Source organism: Rhinolophus ferrumequinum, chromosome 20 (assembly GCF_004115265.2).
Source record: "Rhinolophus ferrumequinum isolate MPI-CBG mRhiFer1 chromosome 20, mRhiFer1_v1.p, whole genome shotgun sequence".
NCBI classification, from domain to species: Eukaryota; Metazoa; Chordata; class Mammalia; order Chiroptera; family Rhinolophidae; genus Rhinolophus; species Rhinolophus ferrumequinum.
In genome coordinates this window covers 51972094-51984655 of record NC_046303.1, presented here as the reverse complement: position 1 = coordinate 51984655, position 12562 = coordinate 51972094, and the positions used below count along the sequence as shown (strand labels likewise).

Genomic DNA, 12562 nt, shown 5'->3' with positions numbered 1-12562 from the left:
TCAGTACCCTTTTCTTTTTTCATCAGACGACTATACAGGAAACCAGACGCTCAGGAAACAGCACTGGAGGACTTTATCAACCTAGCTTGTGCTTCCAAAGACAGTCACATAGACAAACACTACTCATTGTAAGGCACCTACAGGCTGATGTACCCAGAAAACAGATTATGAATTACAGCCTAAAACTGAGAATAGGCTTGGAGCATGTTACAGAGGCAAAGGATATCACAAAAGTAGTAGGATTTCTTTAAACTCACAAAGTTCTCAATAAAGGTTTGAAACTAGCTCCATGCTCAAAAAACTTCCTCTCAAATTATTTAACAAGAGATAAGCAATTACAAAATCAATAAAGAAATGATAAGAGGGGCCGGCCCGGTGGCCCAGGCTGTTGGAGCTCCGTGCTCCTAACTCCGAAGGCTGCCGGTTCGATTCCCACATGGGCCAGTGGGCTCTCAACCACAAGGTTGCCGGTTTGATTCCTCGACTCCCGCAAGGGATGGTGGGCTGCGCCTCCTGCAACTAACAATGGCAACTGGACCTGGAGCTGAGCTGCGCCCTCCACAACTAAGACTGAAAGGACAACAACTTGACTTGGAAAAAGTCCTTGAAGTACACACTGTTCCCCAATAAAGTCCTGTTCCCCTTCCCCAATTTAAAAAAAAAAGGAAAAAGAAATGATAACTTTAAATACAGATTTTGATGTATAATATAAATACTACCTGTATATACTTCAAAAATGTTTAAGAAAAATTAACCAATAATAACCAATAAGATTTTATTTACAGTTTTTATCATTAAGACAATATATTAAATTTGGTTCTGCTGCTGGTTCCATCTTCTGAACACTCCAAACCAGTGACCGTGTCGTTCCCCCTCATATCTCTAGTCTTTTCCACAGTTTTCCTAATCATCATTCAAGCACATTATTCCAATAATTCAGTCTTACTCATCTCCAAAACATTCTCCATACTGGTATCATGCTAGTTTTCTAAACTGAGAACATGAATAAATCATTTCATCCCTCTACTCAAAACTCCATTTCCTGCTCACCCACTGCTCTAACTGTACAAAGCTATTTCTAGTTCCCTTTTACAGAAGGCAGTTTCGCCATCTATGCTTTTGTCCTAATACGCCCTCTGGCCACAGTGCCTTTTCTTCCAACTACCAAAAAATTAACAGCAATAATAAGCCTATTCAATGTTCAAGGAAGCTTAAGTATCACTTCTTCAACGAAACCTTCTCTGATCCCATTGGTATAATTAATATATAAGCCATCCATCTTTCTTTACAAGCACCTCTAATCTTTCCTATATATTTCACATATTGTTTACATGTCTTTTCTCAGTAGTATACCAAAAGTTCCTAGAAGACACTTCTATATCCAGAGCCCCTAGGGAAATGCCTGGGCATGTATTTGTTAGGCATTCGATTTGTTTGTAAAATTCATGAATTACAAATACTATTGTATAAACCTATGCAGTGTGGGTACTCACTAAAGTGAGGCAAGTTTACACATATATCTGGAGTTTCAATGTATTACATTAAGTAAACCAAGAATATTTAATCTCTGATCACTATAATTGCCAATGGAATTAATAAAAATAGCCCAACCTGCCCAAATTAATAATATATTTTTTCCGATACATTCTGAACGCTATTTAGTGGAGTCATTCTGACATGACATGACATAAACTGATACAAATACGTGGGAAAAGAGAACGCTCTTTATGAGCGGGCACCTACGCAACCCAAATGAATGTGCAGATGTGTATGAAGTAGCTATCACAAGTAACACACTATGCTAGCAGCTGGGGGAAAGTAAGCTGGAAGACACCGTCCCTATGCTCCAGTACAATACAGTTTTATAAAGGAGGTAAATGGTTCTACCGGTAATTAGAAATCAAAGCCCCAGATAATACACAGAAGATTGAACTTTAGCATCTTGTGACTGGAAAAGGCTTCATGAAAAAGCTGGCCTAAGAGAAAATGTATGACTTTGAAAGAAATGAAAAGGTAATATACTGTGAGGAAGAGGTAGACGAGACGAGAGTAAACCGGAAACAGAGGAGCAGGAGCTCGTCCTGGAGCAGAGAGAGCCACTGGCAGTCTGGGAGAGGCTGTCAGGAGGGAGCCCCGGGATGTGCAGCCAGACGAAGTGTGTGGACGGATTACAAGGGCCATGGAAAGTCTGCACTTTTCACACCTAGAGCGGGGGCATGATGGTGCGCAGGCTCAACTAAAGAGGTGAGGGCTCTGAGGACAGGAAGACATCCCAAAGGCCAGCAGGAGTCTATCTGCTACTGAAACGCAGGCAGAGGCCTGAGTGTTCAGAGAAAGTTAAACCCACTCTCAACTGGTTACCGGCTGTCAACAAAGTAAGGTATGGTTGTGGTTTGTTTCTCCAGGATACAGCCACTGAATTCCAGAATTTATGTTTTCTCAATGTCCTATAAAAATGTTATTTTCACACCGGGACAAGGAGAGGTCATGAGAGAAATAACTACGAATGATGCTGCTGAAGGACATCAAAGTACAAAACTTTCCAACTGAGTCTGCACTGAGCAGCAGAGCACTGAAAGTTCTAAGTGTGATGGATGACCATCTTTAATTCTCGCACTGTTTTGGCTTAAAAGAAAGCAAGACAGCCACTTCTAGGGTAGAAGCTCCAGCCCACCCATCCTCATTTCCAGAGCCTTCAAAGAGGGGGAACTCTGCCCTCCACCCAGAACCTACCTCATTTCCCCCATCAAATGAATGTACACTTCTCCGAAATGTCACACAGCTGCAAAGTCTACGCGTGGGACCAGATGTTCCCCATATTTAGGTGACAGTGTTTGTGTCTTAAAATGTTTTTTAAACATCGAATTATTTACCAATATTAAAGGATGAGTTTTTCGCACAACTGAAATCCAGATTTCCTAGCCTCTTGAAAAACAGGCGATTCTGGCAATACTCCCCAGTTCATCCGTTTGCCACTTACTTACAGCCTGCCTGGCCCCTGTTGACTTTTCTGTCTCCTGCTTTACATGGGGCATTGGCTCCCTAACAGTCGGTGCCCGGTTGAGCGGGTGCATTAGGCCAGGATCACAAAGAGCAATGCCTGGTTTCACATTTATTAGGTTGGTGCACAAGTAACTGCAGTTTAAAAGGTTAAAAACAATGACAAAAACCGCAATTACTTTTGCACCAGTCTAATAGTACTACTGCGGACTAGCTGTATAACCTTAGACAAGTTACTTAACCTCTCTATGCCTCAGCTTCTCCTTCTGCAAAATGAGGACAATAAAAATACAACTTACTTCAGAGGGTTGTTGTGAGGAGCAGTTCATAGAAAGCAGTGGTTCTCGAGGTGTTGGGGGCAGAGGAGACATTTCTGGTTGTCACAATCGAGGAGGTGCCAGTGGTATCTAGTGGGTAGAGCCCAGGGAGCTGCTAAACACCCTACAATGCACAGGGTGGCCCCAACAATGAAGAAGCATCCAGTGCTGAAGACGAGCAACCTGGACACAGACTATTTAGAACAGCACCTGGCACAGAGGAAGCCCTTCGCGAGTGTTAGTTGTAATATTATTAGTAAGGCCTAAGGCAAGGCCTGGCTGGTGTTTCCACCTCAGCTAACCCAAGAGCTCCTTTTGCTATTGCCTTTGATGAATTTAACTACCATGCAAATAGGAAAATGTACTTAAAACTCCCTAGTTCCACATCATTAATTTGACAAGAAAGTGGTTAATTCAAAAAAAAAAAAAAAATGAGGATATATTCTCCTGAAACAAAAAGCAAACAAGAATATACTTTTGCAAGCAATAATGCATGATATTTGAAAAGTACAGTTCTGGAAAACATAGGACATGGAAACCCGTGATTACCACAACTTACCAGGTACTAAGCCAAATTCCTCCAAACTCCAAGTTAAATACATTGGTGATGCTCACCCTCCCAAGGTAGTTTTTGTAAAACTGTGACAAGAGGGCAAGCAAAAGAGAAGGGTTTTAAACCAAAGCGCTTACCAAACCTCATCCTGCAGGCCCTAATAGCTCCGGCAGGGATCCCTGTTGAGAGGTCCTGCTTTGATCTTGAGTCACCACAAGAGGTTTCCTCCAGATCCAGGTCAACTCACAAGAAAAGTTAGCAAAACAGTCCGAACATTCCGAGATGTGCTGATACACTTGTCAGAGGCTGTTAGCAGTTCTGATGTAGGACCTCGGAGCCAAGGACGGCCTGCGTGAGCTTCTGCTGCCGTGAGCCAGGGTACTGAGCATGCTTCTTAGCCCAGCACTGCAGGGTCCCCTGGCTAGTCTCCCTGGGCCAAGGTTTTCTTATGTTTAATATTAAAAAGTGGAATTGCTCTTACTTTTTTCCGGCACCATAAACACAGAGAACACTGATTTTTATTTGTGACAATGTCCCTTCAACATTTACAACGCAAAGATTTGAGTTCCTCTCAAGGGACCCCTTGTAACTGTAAAGTCAGACTCTTAACTGAAACAGGAAAGAGTTCTCTTGAATCAAAGCCAAGAAAAGCATGCCAGTGCTTCTCTCAAAGATGAGGTAATAAAAGCGTAAATAAAACTAAAGGGCTCTACAATCTACAAAAAAATGTTGCATGTTCTTAAGTCTCTTTTAAGCTCAAGCCAAAATCAATTTGAACACTCATGTATAAAATAGCGAATTACCAAAGATAGCAACATTGGTAAACTGCATCCTAGAGAAGACTCCCACAGTGCTGTGAAAAGGAAGGCTTCCATTAAAGAGGCACAGGAATTATCTCGAGAAATCAGCATAGATGGATGCAAGAGGGACAGGCAGAACCTTGTGCGCATTTGTCCATCTACAATTTCTACAACATTTCAGGCTGTAGGAAGAGCACAAGCAAAGGCACTGAAATTGGAAAGCTCAGGAGTCCAGTCTGGGGCACTGGGTTCATGGTGGAAGGAGGGCATGATAATCTGAGCCAAATCAGGACAGCCTGGATCTTCAGAACCTGGATGTAGTTGCATGTCCAATCTTAAATGACAGAAATACTTGGTCAAAATGTCCAGTAGATGGCTAAAAAAGCAAAAGTTCTCTTTTGCCTAAAGTGAACGTCTTAAGAAAGACAGTGCTAATTCCATTAACATTATTCTAATTTGACTAACGATAAGGACAATTCCCATTAAGTTATAGGAGTCAAAAGCTACCAGAACGTAAATTAAGCTATTTGTTAGTTTACTATTATTCATCTACCATATCCCAATCATTATTAATAAAATAAGCAAATCATAGAAATAACGGGTTTTAAATTGTAGGAACATAGTAACCCATTTTTCAACCATATAATTTATGAACTGATTTTTACTTACTTTGTCAAATGGTAACGTATTGCTAAGAAAGAGAAGTTCTATCCCTGATCTAACGCAGGACTTCCTCAATGCTAACTGCACTTCTAACAGCAACTATGAGCCAGCAAACCGTACGCAGTATGCCCATGCTTGGGAGTGTAAGGTGAAAGCTGGGAAAACAGTAACAACTTTAAACTCCCTTTCAAAGATTTGTAAAACTAAAACTTAGATTTTAATGTTATTTGCAAACCACTTTCTACTAATGGAAACCGAAGATTCATCCAGAAGGTGTATACCTGCTTACTGCTGAGAAAACAGAAGGAAGCAGCAGAAAGAAAGGATTATTTTAGCCCCCAAAGCAGCACTATTTCATCTTTTTAAAATTACCTTGTATGAATTTGTGGACAGTAAATTCACGATGTTGAATACTGTATTTTTTTATATGTAAAAACCCCGGTGATGAAACTTTCATGAAGTATAGCAGAAAAAACACCAGGTTGAGAATCCGCAGGGGGAGAATTTGGTGTTTGTTATGTCTTGAAAATCACTGAACATTTATGGACCTCCACAGCCCCAGCTTTAAACTGTGAGGACTGAATCATGATCTCTACAATTCCATTTCATAAACATGATTTGAAATAATAGAGGTTTGTAGCTGCTGTTGCATACTCAAAGAAGCAGTGGAGTAGCAGGGATTTAGGGTTTAGGGCAGGCTAATTGGAGTTCAAACCTGGGCTCCCTCAGTACTATCCCATCAAGAAGGGATAATATTTACCTTTGCAACTTGTTGGAAGGATTAGAACGTATGTAATGCACCTGGCACATTGTAGGCTCTAAGCAAAGGCAGAGATTAAGTCTCTGGTCAGTAATCAGAGTCCCAGTGGAAAATGGTAATCCACTTGACAATGCAGTTTCCTAGAACTTGGTTTGGAGAAGAGCGGGGATTGACTGCCAATCCTTCCCAAAGGATGAGCACATACAGATAATACTGGAGAGGACTCATGGTTGGAAATAGGGATGATAAAAACGGAAAGCTGAAGTTAAGCAGAGTTTAGAGTCCTGCTCTAACAATGAACAGGAAAGAAACATCATGGGACACAGTGCTTAAGGGAAGAAGATATTTATTTTTTTTTCACTAAGTAAGAGGACCTCTGGTGAAAAAAAAAATTATTGCAAAGCTTTCAAAATTAAAATGAAGCAGAGAGCTGGTTAGAGTCTATGAGGGTCACTAAAGAGAACAAAGAGGACTTTGGCAATGCACAAGTCCTACTTCCTTTGCCAGTCTGCAATTCTTACATGGGGTCCAGGTGATCCTGCTCCTGCCCACCTCTTGAGTGTCATCTCTTACCTCTGTCGCCCCATCTCACTCTACTCCAGCCACTTGGCTTCTCTTCTACCCCTGGAACACGCCAAGCTCATTTCTCCTTTAGCTCTTTTGCACTGTTCCATCTGTCTGGAAACTTCCAACAGATCTTCCCATGGCTGGCTCATTCCAAACATTCAGGTCTCACCCAAACTGTCACTTCCTCAAGGAAGTCTTCCCTGACCGCCGTATCTAAATTTCCCCACACACCCCAGTCATACTCTAGCCCCTTGCCCTAATAACATTTTTTCTAGCATTTATCATTATCTAAAATTGTCACTTTCTTTTCTATGTTTATTGTATCTCCATGAAAATGTAAGGTCTTTGAGGGCAGAGACCTTAGCTAAATTTTTCAGCACTCAGTCCCTAACACCTAAAACAAAGTGTGGCACAGATACGGCACACATCAGATAACCTCGTCCAAAGAATAAATTCAAATAATAATTAGCATCCTGCTGTGAACATAAATTAGGAAAAGTCCCCGGAAGCAGCTTCAGTTTCATTTCTTTAATGCAGTTTTATGTAATAATACAGTCTTAAAAGGTCAACGTTTGAGACAGCAAGATTTAAAGAGAATGAATTCTTCACGATAATACAAAGTATATTTCCTCATATATATTATACAGTACACATTTTCACTTTATGAGCATGAATTATGCCCTACCTTACTAGAATCCATAAATAAAGCAACAGTTCCATAAGTTGTTTTGTTTTGTGAGATCCTGCTTCTAGAAGCAGAAGGGGTGTGGGGATAGAAGGCATACACTGTGTTTCCCTGAAAATAAGACTGGGTCTTATGTTAAATTGTGCTCCAAAAGATACATTAGGGCTTATGGTCAGGGATGTCCTCGTGAAAAATGCTAGGGCTTATTTTCCGGTTAGGTCTTATTGTTGGAGAAACACAGTAGATGGGAATTATCATTCAGAACTCTTCTCAGCAAGAATTCTGAGATAAACTGAACTAATTCCAGTATATTTGAGAGGTTAGACCTGTTACTTTGTTACCTTGCTAAACTTATCCAAACTATTACTGAGTCAAGTGGTGAATTCAGTGGTTTCATCTGTGAAACAGAAGACAAATGACATGGTGAACAATTGGCACAATAAGGGAATGGTAAGAAAAGTTCCACAATGTTAACCCATGTTTGAACTAAAAGAGAGAAGGAAAAAAAAATCCCTGTCTAATCCTAAACCAAAAGTAAGCATGCTGAGATTTCAAAATACACCCAGAGGCCCAGGAGTGGGCAAAGCAGTGAAGTGAAACCGTAGCCAGAACCTTCATGACTTGTGTTTTAATTTTTTAATTGTGTTTTGTTTTGAACACAGCTTTCCTTGATAAATAAAAGAGGCCTGTTATACTTGTCCGTATAACCCATGCATTACCCGAGTCACCATTCTTGGTCACACTGTACGGCCCAGGGCGTCAGAATGAGGCTGGACTCCACCGAGGACGACTTCAGGTTTGAAGAGTGAAGGAATACAGACTTCACTCCGGCAAACATCCCCTGAATACCAGCCCAAGCCCTGCATGAAAAGGGGCTAAGCATTCTGCAACTACACTTCTGTATCTTTTATAAACACAGCCAGCCTAGCCCCTCCTTCTCCTCCTCTCCGCAGGATGGCGCAGGGCTCAGCAAATAGAACCAGATGCTCAGGCTCTGGCCAGCGTAAGCCCCGTGCAAGTCATCTGACCGCAGGTGACTCAGTTTTCAAATCTGTCAAACAGGGTGATGAAAAACCCAGCCTACCTCATCGAGTGGTTCCGGGCCGGCCGCCCCGGTCTAGCACGGGGACCGCAGTTCCGTGGTCGCGCCCACGGGGACCTTCGCATGCAGAGGGGCGGGCTCGGCAGGGCGGGGCCTGGGCTCGAGCCCGGCAGGCGACGCGCAGCCCACCGCCTGCAGCCAGCTGCCCCGACCCGCCTTGAGTACCCGGTCCGTGACGTCAGCACGCTGACGTAGACGCAGAGCCATCGCTTCTCGTTTTAGGTACTAAAGACCCGGCTGGAGCCCGCGTGCCCCTATAGCAGAGCTAGCGATTGGAGAATAGGTCTGTCAATCATCTACTGCCCAGTAAGCGAAGCGGGAAGGCGGGAGAGGGCGGGCAGGCCGGCCTGGAGGAGAGGGTGGGACTCTGGAACCGGTTCTGAAAGAGCTGAGCTGGTGTGCGTCTTGATTGAATCTGTACCACACGGTTTTATTAAGGGACCGTTTCCCTCTCGTCAACGATTTTCCTTTTTCCGCCTTCCTCTAATCTCTTGGTGGGGATTTAGGCTCCAGCTCGTGGAAGGTACTTATGGGACTGACTTGCAGGGCTTCTGGGCACCCCACACACAGCTCTCCAGGAATGAAAAAGTAGGACATTCCATTTCTCTGTTCAAGTGTCACCTCCGCTGCGAATTCTACTCAACTTTCCCAGACCTTTTTAGGAGACCCTTTCTCTGGGCTACTGTAATAACTGGCACTTCGGTCTTCATAGTAGTCGCATTTAATTACATTTGAGTATGTTTTCCCATGAGATTGGGTATCTTAAAGAAATAGAGGGTTATACAAGGAAAAAGTCTCTGCTTCCAGTTTCTCAGGCACTCAGTTCGCCTTTTGGGGGCAGCCAGTGTTGCTGACTTCTTGGATATTCTTCCAAAGACATTCTAAGTGCTGTTATTAATGTTAAATTACACGTAACCATAAATTTAAATATTACAAATTAGGCTAAAATCCTGTTCAGGCACTAACTGCACACTGAGTCCCTATGAGATGACTCCTAGTTTCTGTGCATTTACATATGTTTAAGGTGTTACTTTTTTCCAATCAACATTATATAGTTGAGATCTTGCGTATCTGTATACAAATTTACATCATTCTTTTAAAATACTGCATGGTAGTCCTCAACTAATAGATACATTTAAAAAATATATAATTTGATTTTTTAAGATTTTTATTAAAATGTAGTTAACATACAATATTATATTAGTTTTATGTGTACCCTCTAGTGTACATTCAACATTTCTATAGCGGAAGAGGTGATCACCATGATAAGTCCAATAACCGTCTGGCACCATCCCACGCTATCACAATATTATTGACTATGTTCCCCATGCTGTACATTACATCCCCATGAGTTATTTGTTTTATATCTGGAACTTTGGACCTCTTATTCCCTTTCACCATTGCCCCCCTTTTTTAAATTTTCAATTACAGTTGACATCCAATATTATTTTATATTAATTTCAGGTATATAGCATAGCGGTTAGACATTTGTATAATTTAAGTGATCCCCCTGAATAGTACCTACCTGACACTGTACATAGTTATTATCATATTATTAACTACATTCCCTATACTTTACATCCAAATGACTCTTTTGTAACTACTAATTTATACTTCTTAATATCTTTGCCTTTTTCACCCTGCTTTCTTCTTCTGTTCTGATTGGGTATTTTTTGCTACCTTAACTTATAAATCACTGATTTGATCCTCTGCTTCATCTAATCTATTATTGATTCCCTCTAATGTATTCTTCATCTCAGTCATTGCATTCTCTATTTCTGACTGGTTCTTTTTTATATTTTCTGTATCCATTTTTATGTTTCCTATTTCCTTTTTGAAGTTCTTTCCAAGATCATGAGCATCCTTATAACCAGTGTTTTGTATTCTGTGTTTGGTAGATTCCTTGTCTCCATTTTGTTTAGTTCTTTTTCTGGATCTTTATTCTGTTCTTCTACTTGGGACATGTTTCTTTGTCTCCCCTTTTTGGCAGCCTCCCTGTGTTTGTTTCTACATATTAGGTAGGGCTGCTATGTCTCGCAGTCATAGTAGAGTGGCCTTATGTAGTAGGTGTCCTGTGGGGACCAGTGGTGCAGTCTCCCTGATCACCTTAGCCAATGCTCCAGGTGTGTCCCTTGTGTGTGTTGTATGTGACCTCCTGTTGTAGTTGAGTCTTCCAGTGCTGATTGCACATCAATGGGAAGGATTGACCCTCAGGCTGATTGTTTATGAGTACTGGCCGTGACTACAGTTGAGGAGCTGTTGTTCAGGGGCTGACCCTAAGGACCAGGATTCACTTTAGAGGGACTCTGGTGCCTGCCCATTCTGCCCTTTGGAGGTGTTGTCCATGTAAGGGGCTGGGTGATGATCTGGCTCTCTCCGAATCTGGCCATTGGTATGCCAGCCCTGGAACCTCTTGGGAGAGGCCCTACCACAGGTCAAGTTCTGCCATAGCCTGTCCCTTGTTTGGGGCAACCTGTCATGAGACACAAAGTAATCCACAGATCTTCACCACCCATCTCGGCTTGGAGGTACTGTCAGCTTGCAAAGTCAAGTTGCAAACTGAGATTTGCTGCTGTTAGTGCCAGGCTTGGGGCTGCTCAAAAGAGATATGGGACATGCCAAAACCATATGCTGTTTGTTTGGGTTTTGTGTGCCTTTGAGAGATTTTAGGAAAGTCTACAGCATGAGCCGACAGGCTATTTGTATATAAAAGCCACTAGAAGAGGCTGGGGTGGGCCTACAAGTTGTTTGGGGCAATATCTCAAGTAATCACCAGGGCAGGGCAGACAAATGGTTGGCCAAGTTGATGGAGACTCAGATATGATGATCACCTGTGTCTGCATGCCAGGAGAGGGGAAGGCTCAACAAAGAAGCAATGAATTCTTCCAACACTTCTTTCTGGGAGAAAGCTGCACCTCTAGCCCTTGCTCTGAAGCCAGACAACTCATTTCCTCCATGTATGTCCCTGGCACTCTTGAGCTGCTGCTCCAGCACTGGAGCCCAGAGTGAGTGAGTCTGTCAGCAAGTAAATCTACGTGCAGGCCTTTTAAGAGGAATGCCTGGGACTCTAGCCACGCTCCGTCTCACCTAGTCACACTCTCCAGTGGTATTCACAGCCAGAAGTTATGGGGACTTCTCTCCATGGCACTGGAACGCTGGGCTGGGGAGCCTGGTGTGGGGCTGGGACCCCTCACTCCTCTGGAGGGAGGGGAGCTCCACAGCCCAGGCATCTCTCACTATTTTAAATGGTCACACTCAGTCATGGGATCAGCCTGTTTCACGTCTCTGCCTCCCTACCAGTCTCCAGGTGGCTTCTTCTTTATATTGTTGGTTGTAGGACTTTGGTTCAGCTAGAATTCAGGCGGTTTTTAATGATGGTTGTTCTATAGTTTAACTGCAATTTTGATATGGTCATCAGAGGAAGCAAGCACAGCATTTACCTAGTCTACCATCTTGTCCCAAATTTTCACCAATAAATATAATTTATGATTCCCCTACTCTCAGACATTTAATTTTTTTTTTATTAGAAGTGTTGCTACCTTCAACATAAGTATATGTGCCTTTTTGTACCTATATCCAAGTGTTCTCAAAGGTGGAGATACTAATGAGTGCTAATGTGCTGGTAGAGTATGCACATTTTAAATCTTAGTAGTAGATTCCCTCCATTTGCTTCTCTAACATAGAGCAACTTACATTTCTACCCCCACTATATGAGCAACCTTTTCCCTGCACCCTTGCCAAAATTGATAAAATACAATTTTAAACATTTTCTGATTGATGGGTGTGAAAAACTTTAAGGGAGGGTGTATGTACAAAAGAAGTGCAATAATCTTGAGTGTATATCTTGGTGAATGAACAAAGTGAATGACCCACCTCCTAGATCAAGATTTTAAGTGTTTACCAACAATATAGAAGCTCTCTTCTTGCTCCGTCTTAGTCATTGCACCCCGACACAAAAAAAGCCACTATTCTGAATTTTACCACCAAATTAGTTTTACCTGTTTTTAAATGCTTATAAATGGCAACACATAGTACCTACTCTTGTGTGTCTATTTTCAATCAATAATATATTTATAAGATTTATAAGATTGAGCTATGTTAAGGAGTGTAGTAGA

The 12562-nt window shown here is 42.1% G+C and overlaps 1 protein-coding gene across 1 annotated transcript in view; it reads right to left on the bottom strand.

Annotated features, from left to right (window-relative positions):
* Positions 1-8647, bottom strand: part of STARD3NL (STARD3 N-terminal like) — a 54203-nt gene extending 45556 nt beyond the window's left edge. Inside the window, exon 1 of the mRNA XM_033088743.1 lies at positions 8430-8647. The gene's annotated coding sequence lies outside the window, so the exon portion shown is untranslated. The remainder of the gene's footprint in view (positions 1-8429) is intronic.
* Between the last annotated feature and the right edge of the window lie 3915 nt (positions 8648-12562).